This window comes from Protopterus annectens, chromosome 1.part2 (assembly GCF_019279795.1).
Source record: "Protopterus annectens isolate FY-2018-M chromosome 1.part2, PAN1.0, whole genome shotgun sequence".
Taxonomy (NCBI): Eukaryota; Metazoa; Chordata; order Ceratodontiformes; family Protopteridae; genus Protopterus; species Protopterus annectens.
The window spans coordinates 1,119,778,535-1,119,794,405 of NC_056727.1; positions in this window are offsets into that span (position 1 = coordinate 1,119,778,535).

The following is a 15,871-nucleotide window of genomic DNA, read 5'->3' on the forward strand; positions in this document are numbered from 1 at the left end:
TCTACTACCCCTTCATCTATACTTGACTGGATACTAGTATCACATCCCCATAAATATCACTTCCTTAAAACCCCTCCCGACACCCTCAGTGACCACTGCCCAACAAACATCCTCTGTTTTAGTCCACACATACTTAAACCCCTTACACTTGCCAAAATCTAAATAACTTTGACCCTAATGAACTTAATAGTCAACTCTCAGCTATCAAATGGTCCTTTCTCAGCCACAACTCAATGAAGCTGTCACTGAATTTAATAATATATTTCATAACATACCGAATTCCCTTGCCCCTATACACTGTGTTAGAATAAAATCTTCCATATCCCCCTGGCTGACTCCCCCCCACTTGCTCCCTAATGGCTCAAATGGATAAAAATTGGAAGATTTGGACCAAAACCTAACTGCCCTTTTACCTGCAACAATATAGATTCCTTCATAACCTTACTAAAAAAGCAAGTATAAATGAGAAGATAAACTACAACTCTAATCCTCCTAAAACATACCTATATAACCCAAAGAAATTCTGGCGTACAATTAATTAAATCATTCATCCTGGTAACCCATCTATTCCTCAGCATAGAGCCTCTCTCACTCCTCTCCAAACTGCTACTAACTTCAACTCCTACTTTATAGACTCTATCACTAAACTTATAAATCTTCTACACTCTTACTCCATCCCAACATCCTTCCCTCCTATTCTCAAAAATAATTCCTCTGCTTTCAGTTTAAAAACTGTATCCACTAGATATGTAAAATCTTTACTCCTGAAGCTTAAGCCCTGCTATCCCTCATCTGATGGTCTCCCTCCTCTCTTTCTCCAACTCGCTGCCAACTCCCTAGTACTACCCATCTCTATTCTCATCAATCAATCTATTACTGAAGCTATGGTCCCTGACATGTGGAAAAAGTTTTACACTCTTCCCATCCATAAAGGAGGTAATTCCACTGAACTATTCAACTATAGGCCCATAGCAGTTCTATCATCTCTATCTAAGATCTTGAAGAAATGTGTACACAAACAAATCCTGCAACACCTTAGACATGAGAACCTAATCACCCCCACCCAACATGTCTTCCTCCCTGTTCATAGTAACTCTACTGATCTCATTTCCTTCATAAATGCTATTTCACAAGCCAGAGACCAGAATAAACTAGTTTCTTGTTTTTTCTTAACCTCTCAAAGGCATTTGACACTGTCTTCCACCCCCTTCTGTTACATAAACTCTCTCTTTTAAACCTGCCACCACTATCTCATGGTTCTCCAGTTATCTTAACAACTGTTTCCAATCTGTCAAATGGTGCTCTGCTATCTCCCTTGAACTCCCTATACAGATGGGAGTTCCCCAAGGGTCACTTCTTGGACAGCTGCCTTTTAATATCTTCACTAATCAGTTATCTTCCTTAACCCAATACTCATCACTTGTCCAGTACGCAGATGACTCCACAGTCATCAACATTACTGATACCCTTCCTGAACTTCATACTAAAACACAAGACTCATTCTTGTCTGTTGAAAACTGGTCTAACCTAAACCTTCTAATCTTAAATCCAAAGAAGACCAAACTCTTACTCTTCATACCAAAAATGATGTCCCACTTGAAATCATCTTTCACCATCTCTTCCCACAATAACACACCCATCATAGTAGAAAGCCACACTAAACTACTAGGAGTCATTATTGATGACCAGCTAAAATTTGACCTGCATGTTCTAAGTAACATTAAGAAAACCCATCAAAAACTTGGTCTCCTTTATAGTCTCCTATAGCTTCATACCGCTAAAAGATCTCTTTCACATGCCTGCCTATTACCAACACTTCTCTATGGCTCTCAAATTCGCACCAACTTACACTCCACACTTATTTCTAAACTAGAGTCCCCTTACAACAAGATAGTTAAATTTTCTGCTCAACTTCCATACTCCACTCATCACTGCTTAGCACTCAGAAAACTGAACTGGTCAGAATTCCCTCATAACCTCCTCTCTCAGCTTCAGATAATTCATTCTATTCTATACCAACCCAGTTTCTGCCCCACTATCACATCTATTATCTTCCTCTGCACCCCTGTTAGAACCCTCCATAGCTCACAACATCTCCTGACTATTCTCAAACCCATGGCCAACAAAGGAAAAAAACTCTGTAGCTGTTACCCTGCTGAGAAATGGAATAAACTACCTCTAGACATCTGATACATTAGATCCAAATCCCAGTTCAGAAAGGCAGTAAAAATGCACTTCAAGGAAAATAAACTATGTTTGTGCTATCTTCCTCCTGGCTGACTCATCTCTCTAAGGTATCCTATTCTCTTATATTGCTTCTACTTCTGTGAATCTCTACCTTTCTCCTTCCTCTCTGCTTCCATCCTACACTCATACTAATTATTTTCATACTGGACCATCTCTTCTTCTATTCACAGCCAGTCTAATTTATTCTGGTATAAACCTTTTCAAAAGCTAAATGTCTGTATTATTTCCTGTTTCTTTCTTCTGTATCTCCTCATGCTGAAATGTATATTCAAATTACCATGAACATTAAACTTGCTATTGTTTATGCCTATGTAAATCTTTTGTATTATTATATGTCTAATTAATTGTATGTTTTTACTGTGGAGCTTTTCTCCCCAGGTCTCCACTGAAAAAGGGCTCTGTCCCCGTTGGACTAACCCAGTCAACAAATGTCACACAAATAAATAAATAAATAAATACATCATTTTAAGACTTTGCAGTTCATAACAGAAGCACACTATAGTACATATTGCCACCACCAATCCTTGATGTGTGCATATATTGCACATATGCATGTTCCAGTTATACTGATTACAGTTTACAGAAGGCCATTTGTGCCACTGGTATAGAGGTCTGATGTTGCATTGTAATAATGATGAAAACCTAACAGTGCTGTATATTTGGGAAGTATGGTTTTTGAACCCACAACCACTGACTACTCTCTAATAATGTACTATCATTTTTGTCATATAGACTACTGCATGCATACTTTTCTTTTACAGTTTAGAGATGCATGCTCACTGTTATTTGAGAATATAGAACTGTTGCTTTGTGCAACAGACTAAGGCATGCGTACTTTCTTTTACAGTTCAGATATGCATGTTCAGTTTAATACAACTGTATTAAATACCAGTTAAGCAGTCCTTAACTTTTAATGCTACTAAATTACTATAAAAATGATTATTACAGTAAACTCTCAGTTAACCAGAACTCACATAACAGACATTTTCAAGCAACCAGGAAAAAAATATCGAAGAAATACAGTACAATTTTTATGTGTTGCACCCCCCCCCCCCCCCAGAAACATACCTTACATTTTTAGAGTTTTAGATAAAGGAAGATAGGGATAAAATTCCTCTCTCCCCAATCTGTGAACAAATCAAATCAAACAAATAGAATAGGGTACAGTATTAGTCAGGCCTATTTTAATAGTAACTCTCAAGCAACCATAAATTACAGGTATCCGGCATCTACCAATCCCCATGGGTGTCTGTTAACCGAGAGTATGCTGTTGTTCTTCTTTCGGCTTTTCCCGGTTAGGGGTCGCCACAACGGAACTCCGGTCCGCTAATGATTGGCAGTAGATTTTTTACAGGTACCGAGGTGCCAGCTCGATGCCCAACATTCAGCAAAGGCACGCTCATTCTACGCATGTCTTTCGAATGCCACTCGACCGTGGGGAGGAGATGCAGACTCCACACAGAAGGCGCTCCACAGTATACTGTATTAAATTACTATTTTGAACAGCACTGTTCTGATGCATACATACCACATGCTTATTGCATCCTTAACAAACAAGCGGCATGGGACCTAACATTCGAGGCTTGTTCCATGTCAGCTGTGGAAAAAAACCAGAACAGAACAGAATACCATTATGAATACCAGTCTTGGCTATGTTCAACTTTTATGTCTTACAATTACTCACTGAATTTGATACTCACACATCTGTGGGGTGTGCCCTGTACTAAATTCCCCAATGCAATGGTCAAGGGTATTCCTCTTCCTCCTCTGGAGGTCATCAATGTGATGTCTGCATTGCTTACCAGTGCGGGGGATAACTGTGGCACTGGTCAAAGCCCTGTGAATACTATTCCAGGTTTCAGACTTGTATTCTGAGCCTGAATCATCCCACTCAGCAACCAGGGACCATGACCTTAACTAGGAGCCCGATAAAGACTTTGGACTCCTGAATGTGAATCTGACCTCTGCACCTGAAAGTGCATTCCCTCACCAGTAACACCAGACATGTCTACCGTAGCTCAGGCTCCATGTAGAATGACTATTTCCTGCCAATTGCATTTTGTATCCTGATGTTTTCCCTGCAATTGCAGCTGCGCACTGCTAGGCACTGTGGTTTCACAATGTTAAGTGATGCACTGCAGTAACAAGCACTGCAATTTCAATATTATTTGGTATACAGGCACTTTTGTAAATGTTCTAGTCAAATGGACAATGTCTACAGTTCTCCTACACTTACAGTTATTGCCACAAGAAGGTTGAAGAATAGTTGTGTATGTTGCACTTCATTGATATAATCTGTAATCTCACAACAGTAAAACAAAATGTGCATATCCTGTAATAGAGCCACAGACTATCTGCACTCCAGACCTACACTTAACACCTGCTGCCACAGGATTAGTGACATGATATGCCATATCTCAGTATTCACTGTAAAGTTTTCACTGTTAGTTGCAGTGCAATGCTGTTTACCCTGTTTAAGCGATGGCCACTAGTATTAATTGAATGCATCCAGTTTATGTTTGTGGCTGTCTGGATCCTGTCTCCAACCTGGGTGGTACATTCCTTATGTATGTGCACTACTGCACTTTGTGCATACCAGGTGAGCACAGCCAAACATGTTTGTGCTAAGTGGCACATCGCGCAAACACTGGACTCAAAAAAAAAAGGGAGACTTAGTTGAAATGAAGAAAAACAATCTATGACAGTGCCCAAACAAATAAACAAATTTTAATGAAGACAACTCAAGTAAGGAAAAAGCAATTGCCATGCTGTCCTACAATCCAGTTTCATGGCCAGCAGCCTTACACAGAAATGGTTTCGGCAACATACCTCCCAACTGTCCAGAATTTTGCAGAATGTACAGATGCTTGCATCATATTTTTGGGCTGTTCCTTGTAAACTGTGTGGTTTTCTGGAAAATCACTGAAGATTAAAGTCAATACATAATGACATACATTTCAGTTTTGTACTTCATATCCTTCAGAAAATGCATGCTAACACAAATCCTATTATTCTATCTACTTTCTTAAGTTTATAGGAACAATTTGGTAAATCTGCCCCTATTTTTGGCTCTTTGTCCCCCTATTATTTTAGTCTTTGTCCAGATTTCTTGCACTAACCGGCTAGAAAGTACAATCCACATTCATATTACAGGTTTCATGGCCAGCAACACTGGTACAAGCCGTGATACCTTGCTTAAGAGAGCATCATTAATATGCATTGCACAATGCCGAGCAATGAGCAGTATAGCATGCGTGAAAACACTCCATGTAGGCTTTGTGCAGAACCTACACAGAGTTTATTGAATAAAGAGGAGTTTCTTTTACTGCCAACACTGCCTTTTTGCAATGATGAAGGTGCCAGACTCCTTTTTTACTGCTGTAATGGTATGGAATGATGACCATTTTTTTTCAGTCCGTTTTCAATGATTTATCATCACTTTTCAATGCTAAGAGACATTCCACACAATCAAGCAATCCTTTAAGTTAAATGATATAAGCACAAAATGGCTGATAAAATTCAGAGCAAAGAAGGAATAATGTTAGTCATATAAATACATTACTAGTACTGTGAGACATAAATGCACACTCAATCAATGAAACAATGCATCTAGCAATATATAGATGATCCACTTACCATGGAAGCATATCACATTTAGTGTGATATTTGTGATATATATAGATTTACTAGCAGTGGAATCAGTGTGGCATATGACCTCCATTTTAAGTCAGTGTACAGAAAAGCTTCTTGGTGTACACACAGTACGTCTAACACCTCTTGTTTATTATGACAATGTGTATACTTTGCCAGTGTACATATACTTTATGGTGCCAGAATAAAACCTGCTTAGGCATTAAAAGTTGCAGTTTTGTTCTGCTTCAGATTTTAATCAGTTCAAGCTGATTTTCTGCTTGTTTAAATTTCATTTAGAAGCCTCTATCATATAACAGCCATGTCGAGTATCAGACTATTTTTTTTTTATTTTGATAAAAAATCTTAATTACAGTTCCATGTTTTAGAACCTTGTGCTATTAACATTGAAACAACTACCTGAAGAAATAGTCTTGAATCTTGCTCTCACAAATATTGTTTTTTCATGTTCTACTGGAGTACCTATCTTTCAACTGCACTTTAACATGTAATGTCCTCACTATAACCACTATTATTGTTGAGGCTTTCTGTAAACTTCTGTAGACTTGTCAGTTAATTGTCTGGATTTGAAGATTTGAGCAGTATTTCATTTTCATGGCTTAATGTGTGGTAAAGCATCTACCATATGTAAGACATTTATCTTTCACAAGAAACCAAAGGGTTCAGTAGTCAAGCATTACTTACACAAACAAAATGAAACAGAGAAGAATATTGTGAGGATGACAACTTGCATGATTCTTTGATTCACTGACTTGTGTATAGAATCAAAAATGTTTCAGGTCAGGGTCCCTCCTATAGCATAGATGGATAAAGCCCTAATGACAGCCCAGCTGACCTGGGTTCAGTTAGTAGCTTGGGTGAGTGATGGAGTGGCAGGGAGTAATGGGTGTGCCTTCCTGGGGGAGGATGCTCACTGGTGATACACCCTAAAGGGAGGTGTGGTCCAAAGTAGAGAGTTGCCCATGGATGTAACCAGTGAGCATGGGGGGGAGTGGGTAGGGCATATGAAATACACCCTCCCCACTGGACGGAAGCAGAGACACCCTTAAGATCCATGACCAACACCAGCAACACCAAAGAAAGTCGGGAGGTAGGAGAATGTTGATAGTCTGTGTGGATGTGGGACACTGGGGGCTGGACTAGTATAAATGAGGTCTGAGGGGGATCAAACATTAATAGATAAATAAAAATGTTCAGGTTAAAGGCAAATTATTAAGTGAAACTGGCTTGACACTGGACAAAACACTTGATGTATGTAGTGAGAGTATACTTTCAAACCTAAAACCTCTAAGCATGCCTGAGGAACTTGCTGTATGTAAAATAAAGACTAAGTAAAAATGAGAGCAAAACAAAATGCAAAATTGTTAAAATAATAAAAAACAATGAAAGATATGTCCTGCTGTTATCCAAGATGACACCTAGTAATAAATGAGCAGGTAGAAGCCAGTTCCAGTACAAGCAATGTTGCTACTTGCATGAGAAAGCACATTACAATGTTACTAATCAAGTCTGTTGGCTTTGTGAAACTTGCAACCATTTCACAAAAACTGGTAAACGCCAGACTAAAGTGTTGCAGCAATATTTGCATGTATGGAGGCAAAAAAGCAAAACAAAATGAAAATGTTTGTCATTGTTACATTGCACATTGTGGATATCATGCCATACTGTAAATAGCAGTAATGTCCTGTAGTCAGAAAAGCCAATTAAAGGTTAAGTGTTACATTTAAACTTGACGCTGCATAATTCATCGAACTGTCTGAATCTACGTATAAGCACTGAATTTGTCCAAAAAACTGTACAGGTCTTCATGCACTCCTGACATATTCTGGGCATAAAATGAAGCCCATGGGACATATTTAGCTTGATTATGAGTACATATGCAGAACATATGATTAATGTTCCAGGTAGTGTTCTTGGAAAAGCAGTTATGACAACCAAGTGTTTCAAGTTGTTACATTCGTGAGACATTTCATGTAATTACAAATATTTATGCTCTTCCGTGGAAAGCAGAAATCACAGCAAATAAAAAAAAATAATGATTAAGGCAGTAGATCTGATAATACCAAAAACAGGCAGAGGACCATAAATCCAGTCACTAAAAAACAATAAGAAACGGGCCAGGTGACAAACAAGGATGGCAGTACAAAAGAACTTTAATAAAATATCACAAGCGCTTTCACCCTGACTCAATTGGAGGGCTTTTTTAAGTGTGTAACAAAAAAACACATCAAACACCCTCATTTTAATACCCCCATTCGTAAAAAAGCACCAAAACCATTTAAAGTAAAATGCACAATGATTATCTCTCTAGAACCACTTAGATTCCAAAATATATCAGAGGTAAAATACACAGTAAAATGCCTCTGATCTCCTATAAAATATTTATTATGACCATATACTAAAAAATGTCATAAATTGTGAGCAAAATCATTATATGGAAAGATGAAAGAACACAGAAGATACAAACCTACATTATAATATATTATTAACAATCTCCACAGATCTATGCTGTAATAGCAATAACATCTATTTAATTACCAAAAGGACTTCTTATAACCTCTCAGCTCTTTTAACTAGGTAGGGCTTAACTGAAATGTGGTAATTTAGTCCCGGGGGGCCTGGATGGGTTATGTTTTAGTTGCCAGTATGTCTCTCTGCAACATAACCAATTTTCCCAGTCACCCCCCCCATAGGGTCTACATAAACCTGTTCCAAAATTCCAAATGCAAAACCCACATGCTTAGGTTCGATTTGTAGATGCCTATACAATGCATTACTGATACTGCAAATATGCTAATAAATGCATTTGTTAAGCGCACTTTCTGACTTCCCTACATAGAAACTAGAACAGTCTCTACAAAGGGCCAAATATACTATGCCTCTGGTGGCACAGTTGCCTTTCTTAAAATAAACAGTACTTTTTCCATAGTTGTCTAGGGTAACGCATACATTTTCTGTTATATATTTACAGTTTCCGCACCTTCCACATTTTCTTGTCCCCTGTTCCTTCTGAGCTGTACCCGGTGGTTGTTCCTTTTGAATACCCTTTTAGGTTAATTCCTGTTTTAAAAACAAAACTAGGACTCTCACCCACCTTGGGTGTAATATCTTTATTAAACTTCAACATCTTCCAATTCCTCCCAATTAAATCCTTAATTTCCTTGGATGTACTACTGTACTGTAACACCAAAACCCTACCAAAAGTGTGCTTATCTGCAGTCACATCCACAGGGGTATTCTCTGAGGCACTACCCAAAAGGAGTAGGTACTTTGTACCCCATTTCTCTATTATAGGTTCATAGTTTGTTACTAGGCTAACTGCCCTTGTGGGCCATTTTAAGCCTAGCCAATTATCTCTTGGGAGATTCAAACCCTGCACCTTGCGTTTGTAAGGCAAACACCTTACCCATTAGGCCACCCTCCATATAGTCTACAACTTTCTTAATTAAATTCAACGGGTAACCCCTCAATCAAAATAGGTCAGAAATAAATTCAATTTCAAATAGAAAAATCAACCCTTTCTGAAGTCATTCTGGCTGCTCTGACCATCTGGCACTTCACGATGCTTCTCTTCTGTTTCCAAGGGTGATCACTGTTGTAAGGGAGATAGGAGTTACTGAAGGTATTCTTCCTGTGAATCCTAGACTTTAAACCCCCATTGATTTTGTCCAACCTTACATCAAGATAGTCAATTCCTTGTTGGTCAAATCTGAATGCAAACTTTAAAAAAGTGGTAGTTGAATTTAAAAGTTCAAGAAAGTCAATAATAGAATTTGCTGACCCTTCCCAAATTATAAATAAATCATCCAAAAAATGTTGATACAATTTTATGTTTTCCCAGTAATCAGAGTTGAATGCATACTGCAATTCCCATTTTAAGAGCACCAGGTTGGCATATATGTGGGCACACGCTGCCCCCATAGCAACCGCCCTAATCTGTTTAAAGGTTTCTCCTTCAAAATGTACAAAATTGTTTTCTAACACAGTCCTCATAAGATCAACCAATATGTCTATGTCAAAACCCAATATTGACCTTTTTTCATTCAAAAAGCGACCAAAACAAATCCAAACCCTCCTCTGTAGGGATGCAAGAAAGGTAAAAAAATACACATCCCCATCATATGATTGCACAGTTAAGCCACACAAAAAATCCCACAAATCCTTTAACAAGTGCACATATTCCTCAGTGATGTGCTTAAGGGTACGGTCCAAAAAATTGGCAATTGAATAAGTCTTTGATCCTTCACCTGAAACAATAGGCCTGTAGGGTGGGTCAATAGTACTTTTATGTATCTTGGGGATACCAAAAAAGGAAGCTAATCTTAGTTTCCTAATTGTCATTGTAGCCCCAAGCTTTTCATCAAGTCTATTTTCAAGTACTAGTTCTTCTATGGCTAGGTCTATTCTCCTATATGAAATGTCAATGTCATTAGGTGATACTGGTACATATTGATTCGTATCATTCAGAATTTCCAAAATTTTACCAGAATAATCTAAAGCATTAACCAAAACCATGCCACCCCCCCTTATCAGGCTTCATAATACAGATTTACCTATCCGACACCAGTTGATCAAAAGTTTTTTTCTCTTCCAAGGTCAAGTTCATTTTAAAACCACATCTCCTCCTAAAATTTTTATTGGCACTTAAAGCATAAATATCCAATGCACAGATTTCCTCAAATACTTGTAAGGCCGGATGGAGAGGAGGATTAAATGTACTTGCCTTCTTAAATTGCACCGTATTACTTACATCAGATTGATCAAAAATAAGAACAAGGTTCAATTTTCTTATAAATAAGTTTAACTCAATAAGGGTGCCACAAACATTAAATCTTATAGAAGGCACAAACTTAAAATCTTTTTCAAGCAAGTTTCTATTTTAACTTCAATACCACTCAAGTTAAAAATTTTGAAACCATTGTCAGAATGTGTCACTTCATCTGCATCCACAACTATAACTTCCCCTTCCTTTTGATTTTCACTTGGTTCCTTCCTTTCCCCCTCCCCCCAGAAAAATCCTGTTCATTAATCACCTCTTCTTCACCACCATCTTCTCCAGCCCCAATTAGTTCCTGACCTACTTGTGGGTCCAGCAAGTTGGGTGCTGTTGTAGCAGGAGTTGCTGAACTGGCATCAAGCACTTCAACCGGTACCTGTCCATCAACCCCTTCACCAAACACATTTCCGTTATTATTTTGAACCAGGTCCACAACTTCCACAGAATCAGACAATCTATAAGCCCTAGCTTTAATAATTTTCCTTTAAATACATAAGCCCTATTCTCACTGTATTGCTTTAAATCTCTAGCTAACTTTTTTTGCTTCCTTAAATAAACATCTTCACACTTCCAGTCCACATGAGTAAAGCTGTGTTCATAAATGTCTTTGTTAAAGTCAAACAGTAAATCACTCCTAATAGCTTGTTCTAACCTTTCAGCATCCTTAAACAAAAACTCCACCTTTCTCCTAGAATAGTTTAACATTAATTTCAAAATTTAAAACCACATTCATCAAACACATTGTTAAATTAATTAAGCATAACATTATCATATGTAAAGCCATCAGGGTTCTTGCAAACCCGCAAGCCCTGTGGAACAATTTTTTTGGCTATACATTCCTCCAAGTATGCAATGTCCAAATTCACACATTTAATCTTGTATATCCTGTTCTCCGAGTCTCTTATACCATCCTTCAGGGAGGTCATGGCCATTGACCGGTCAACCACAGCGTCCCTACTTTTGTGTTTCAAGTTGTTACTAAAAACATTTCCATTACTTTTTTCGTGGTCAAACTAGTCCTGTAAATTGCTAAAACACCCAGAATCAGTGTTACAATTACTAACCAAGAATGTAACAGTACCTTTTGTCACATTAGGTCCAGCCCACTACCGCTCCTCGTTAGGCACTTCACTCTGTCTATTGACACTAGTAGTAAGTCCTTCCCTCCTCATGTTGCCCTCAAGTTTCTCACCACAAGCTCTGGAAAACAACAGTTGACTGCCACAGCCGGTTTGGGAAGCTGAAACAAACTCACAAAGCGAGCCGTTCACCGCATCTCCTCCTCTCACGTTCGCCTGTACTACAACCCGATTGGTTGGACATCCATTTTCCTGCCCACAGGGAATCAAGCTTCCAGTTTGAGTGAAAAAGGCAATAATATGTGCTAGGTCTGTTTTAACGTTCCTCATCTCCGCACTAAGCCCAGATAAAACTACTGCCACATCTCTTTGCTGAATTTGAGGGTCTCCAAGGTCCGGTTGACCCATTTCTTCCTCCAAGACAAATTCCCCATTGAAAACAGCCATCACTTGCATGCCCAACTCCACAAATCAAACCAAATACCAAAAACAGGCAGAGGACTGTAAATCCAATCACAAAAACCAATACGAAACGGCCCAGGTGACAAACAAGGATGGCAGTACAAAAGAAATTTAATAAAATATCACAAGCGCTTTCACCCTGACTCAATTGCAGGGCTTTTTCAAGTGTGTAACAAAAAAACACATCAAACACCCTCATTTAAATACCCCCATTCGTAAAAAAGCACCAAAACCATTTAAAGTAAAATGCACAATTGTTATCTCTCTAGAACCACTTAGATTCCAAAATATATCAGAGGTAAAATACACAGTAAAATGCCTCTGATCTCCTATAAAATATTTATTATGACCATATACTAAAAAATGTCATAAATTGTGAGCAAAATCATTATATGGAAAGATGAAAGAACACAGAAGATACAAACCTACATTATAATATATTATTAACAATCTCCACAGATCTATGCTGTAATAACAATAACATCTATTTAATTACCAAAAGGACTTCTTATAACCTCTCAGCTCTTTTAACTAGGTAGGGCTTAACTGAAATGTGGTAATTTAGTCCCGGGGGGCCTGGATGGGTTATGTTTTAGTTGCCAGTATGTCTCTCTGCAACATAACCAATTTTCCCAGTCACACCCCCATAGGGTCTACATAAACCTGTTCCAAAATTCCAAATGCAAAACCCACATGCTTAGGTTCGATTTGTAGATGCCTATACAATGCATTACTGATACTGCAAATATGCTAATAAATGCATTTGTTAAGCGCCCTTTCTGACTTCCCTACATAGAAACTAGAACAGTCTCTACAAAGGGCCAAATATACTATGCCTCTGGTGGCACAGTTGCCTTTCTTAAAATAAACAGTACTTTTTCCATAGTTGTCTAGGGTAACGCATACATTTTCTGTTATATATTTACAGTTTCCGCACCTTCCACATTTTCTTGTCCCCTGTTCCTTCTGAGCTGTACCCGGTGGTTGTTCCTTTTGAATACCCTTTTAGGTTAATTCCTGTTTTAAAACAAAACTAGGACTCTCACCCACCTTGGGTGTAATATCTTTATTAAACTTCAACATCTTCCAATTCCTCCCAATTAAATCCTTAATTTCCTTGGATGTACTACTGTACTGTAACACCAAAACCCTACCAAAAGTGTGCTTATCTGCAGTCACATCCACAGGGGTATTCTCTGAGGCACTACCCAAAAGGAGTAGGTACTTTGTACCCCATTTCTCTATTATAGGTTCATAGTTTGTTACTAGGCTAACTGCCCTTGTGGGCCATTTTAAGCCTAGCCAATTATCTCTTGGGAGATTCAAACGCTGCACCTTGCGTTTGTAAGGCAAACACCTTACCCATTAGGCCACCCTCCATATAGTCTACAACTTTCTTAATTAAATTCAACGGGTAACCCCTCAATCGAAATAGGTCAGAAATAAATTCAATTTCAAATAGAAAAATCAACCCTTTCTGAAGTCATTCTGGCTGCTCTGACCATCTGGCACTTCACAATGCTTCTCTTCTGTTTCCAAGGGTGATCACTGTGTTAAGGGAGATAGGAGTTACTGAAGGTATTCTTCCTGTGAATCCTAGACTTTAAACCCCCATTGATTTTGTCCAACCTTACATCAAGATAGTCAATTCCTTGTTGGTCAAATCTGAATGTAAACTTTAAAAAAGTGGTAGTTGAATTTAAAAGTTCAAGAAAGTCAATAATAGAATTTGCTGACCCTTCCCAAATTATAAATAAATCATCCAAAAAATGTTGATACAATTTTATGTTTTCCCAGTAATCAGAGTTGAATGCATACTGCAATTCCCATTTTAAGAGCACCAGGTTGGCATATATGTGGGCACACGCTGCCCCCATAGCAACCACCCTAATCTGTTTAAAGGTTTCTCCCTCAAAATGTACAAAATTGTTTTCTAACACAGTCCTCATAAGATCAACCAATATGTCTATGTCAAAACCCAATATTGACCTTTTTTCATTCAAAAAGTGACCAAAACAAATCCAAACCCTCCTCTGTAGGGATGCAAGAAAGGTAAAAAAATACAAATCCCCATCATATGATTGCACAGTTAAGCCACACAAAAAATCCCACGAATCCTTTAACAAGTGCACATATTCCTCAGTGATGTGCTTAAGGGTACGGTCCAAAAAATTGGCAATTGAATAAGTCTTTGATCCTTCACCTGAAACAATAGGCCTGTAGGGTGGGTCAATAGTACTTTTATGTATCTTGGGGATACCAAAAAAGGAAGCTAATCTTAGTTTCCTAATTATCAATGTAGCCCCAAGCTTTTCATCAAGTCTATTTTCAAGTACTAGTTCTTCTATGGCTAGGTCTATTCTCCTATATGAAATGTCAATGTCATTAGTTGATACTGGTACATATTGATTCGTATCATTCAGAATTTCCAGAATTTTACCAGAATAATCTAAAGCATTAACCAAAACCATGCCACCCCCCCTTATCAGGCTTCATAATACGGATTTACCTATCCGACACCAGTTGATCAAAAGTTTTTTTCTCTTCCAAGGTCAAGTTCATTTTAAAACCACATCTCCTCCTAAAATTTTTATTGGCACTTAAAGCATAGATATCCAATGCACAGACTTCCTCAAATACTTGTAAGGCCGGATGGAGAGGAGGATTAAATGTACTTGCCTTCTTAAATTGCACCGTATTACTTACATCAGATTGATCAAAAATAAGAACAAGGTTCAATTTTCTTATAAATAAGTTTAACTCAATAAGGGTGCCACAAACATTAAATCTTATAGAAGGCACAAACTTAAAATCTTTTTCAAGCAAGTTTCTATTTTAACTTCAATACCACTCAAGTTAAAAATTTTGAAACCATTGTCAGAATGTGTCACTTCATCTGCATCCACAACTATAACTTCCCCTTCCTTTTGATTTTCGCTTGGTTCCTTCGTTTCCCCCTCCCCCCAGAAAAATCCTGTTCATTAATCACCTCTTCTTCACCACCATCTTCTCCAGCCCCAATTAGATCCTGACCTACTTGTGGGTCCAGCAAGTTGGGTGCTGTTGTAGCAGGAGTTGCTGAACTGGCATCAAGCACTTCAACCGGTACCTGTCCATCAACCCCTTCACCAAACACATTTCCATTATTATTTTGAACCAGGTCCACAACTTCCACAGAATCAGACAATCTATAAGCCCTAGCTTTAATAATTTTCCTTTAAATACATAAGCCCTATTCTCACTGTATTGCTTTAAATCTCTAGCCAACTTTTTTTGCTTCCTTAAATAAACATCTTCACACTTCCAGTCCACATGAGTAAAGCTGTGTTCATAAATGTCTTTGTTAAAGTCAAACAGTAAATCACTCCTAATAGCTTGTTCTAACCATTCAGCATCCTTAAACAAAAACTCCACCTTTCTCCTAGAATAGTTTAACATTAATTTCAAAATTTAAAACCACATTCATCAAACACATTGTTAAATTAATTAAGCATAACATTATCATATGTAAAGCCATCAGGGTTCTTGCAAACCCGTAAGCCCTGTGGAACAATTTTTTTGGCTATACATTCCTCCAAGTATGCAATGTCCAAATTCACACATTTAATCTTGTATATCCTGTTCTCCGAGTCTCTTATACCATCCTTCAGGGAGG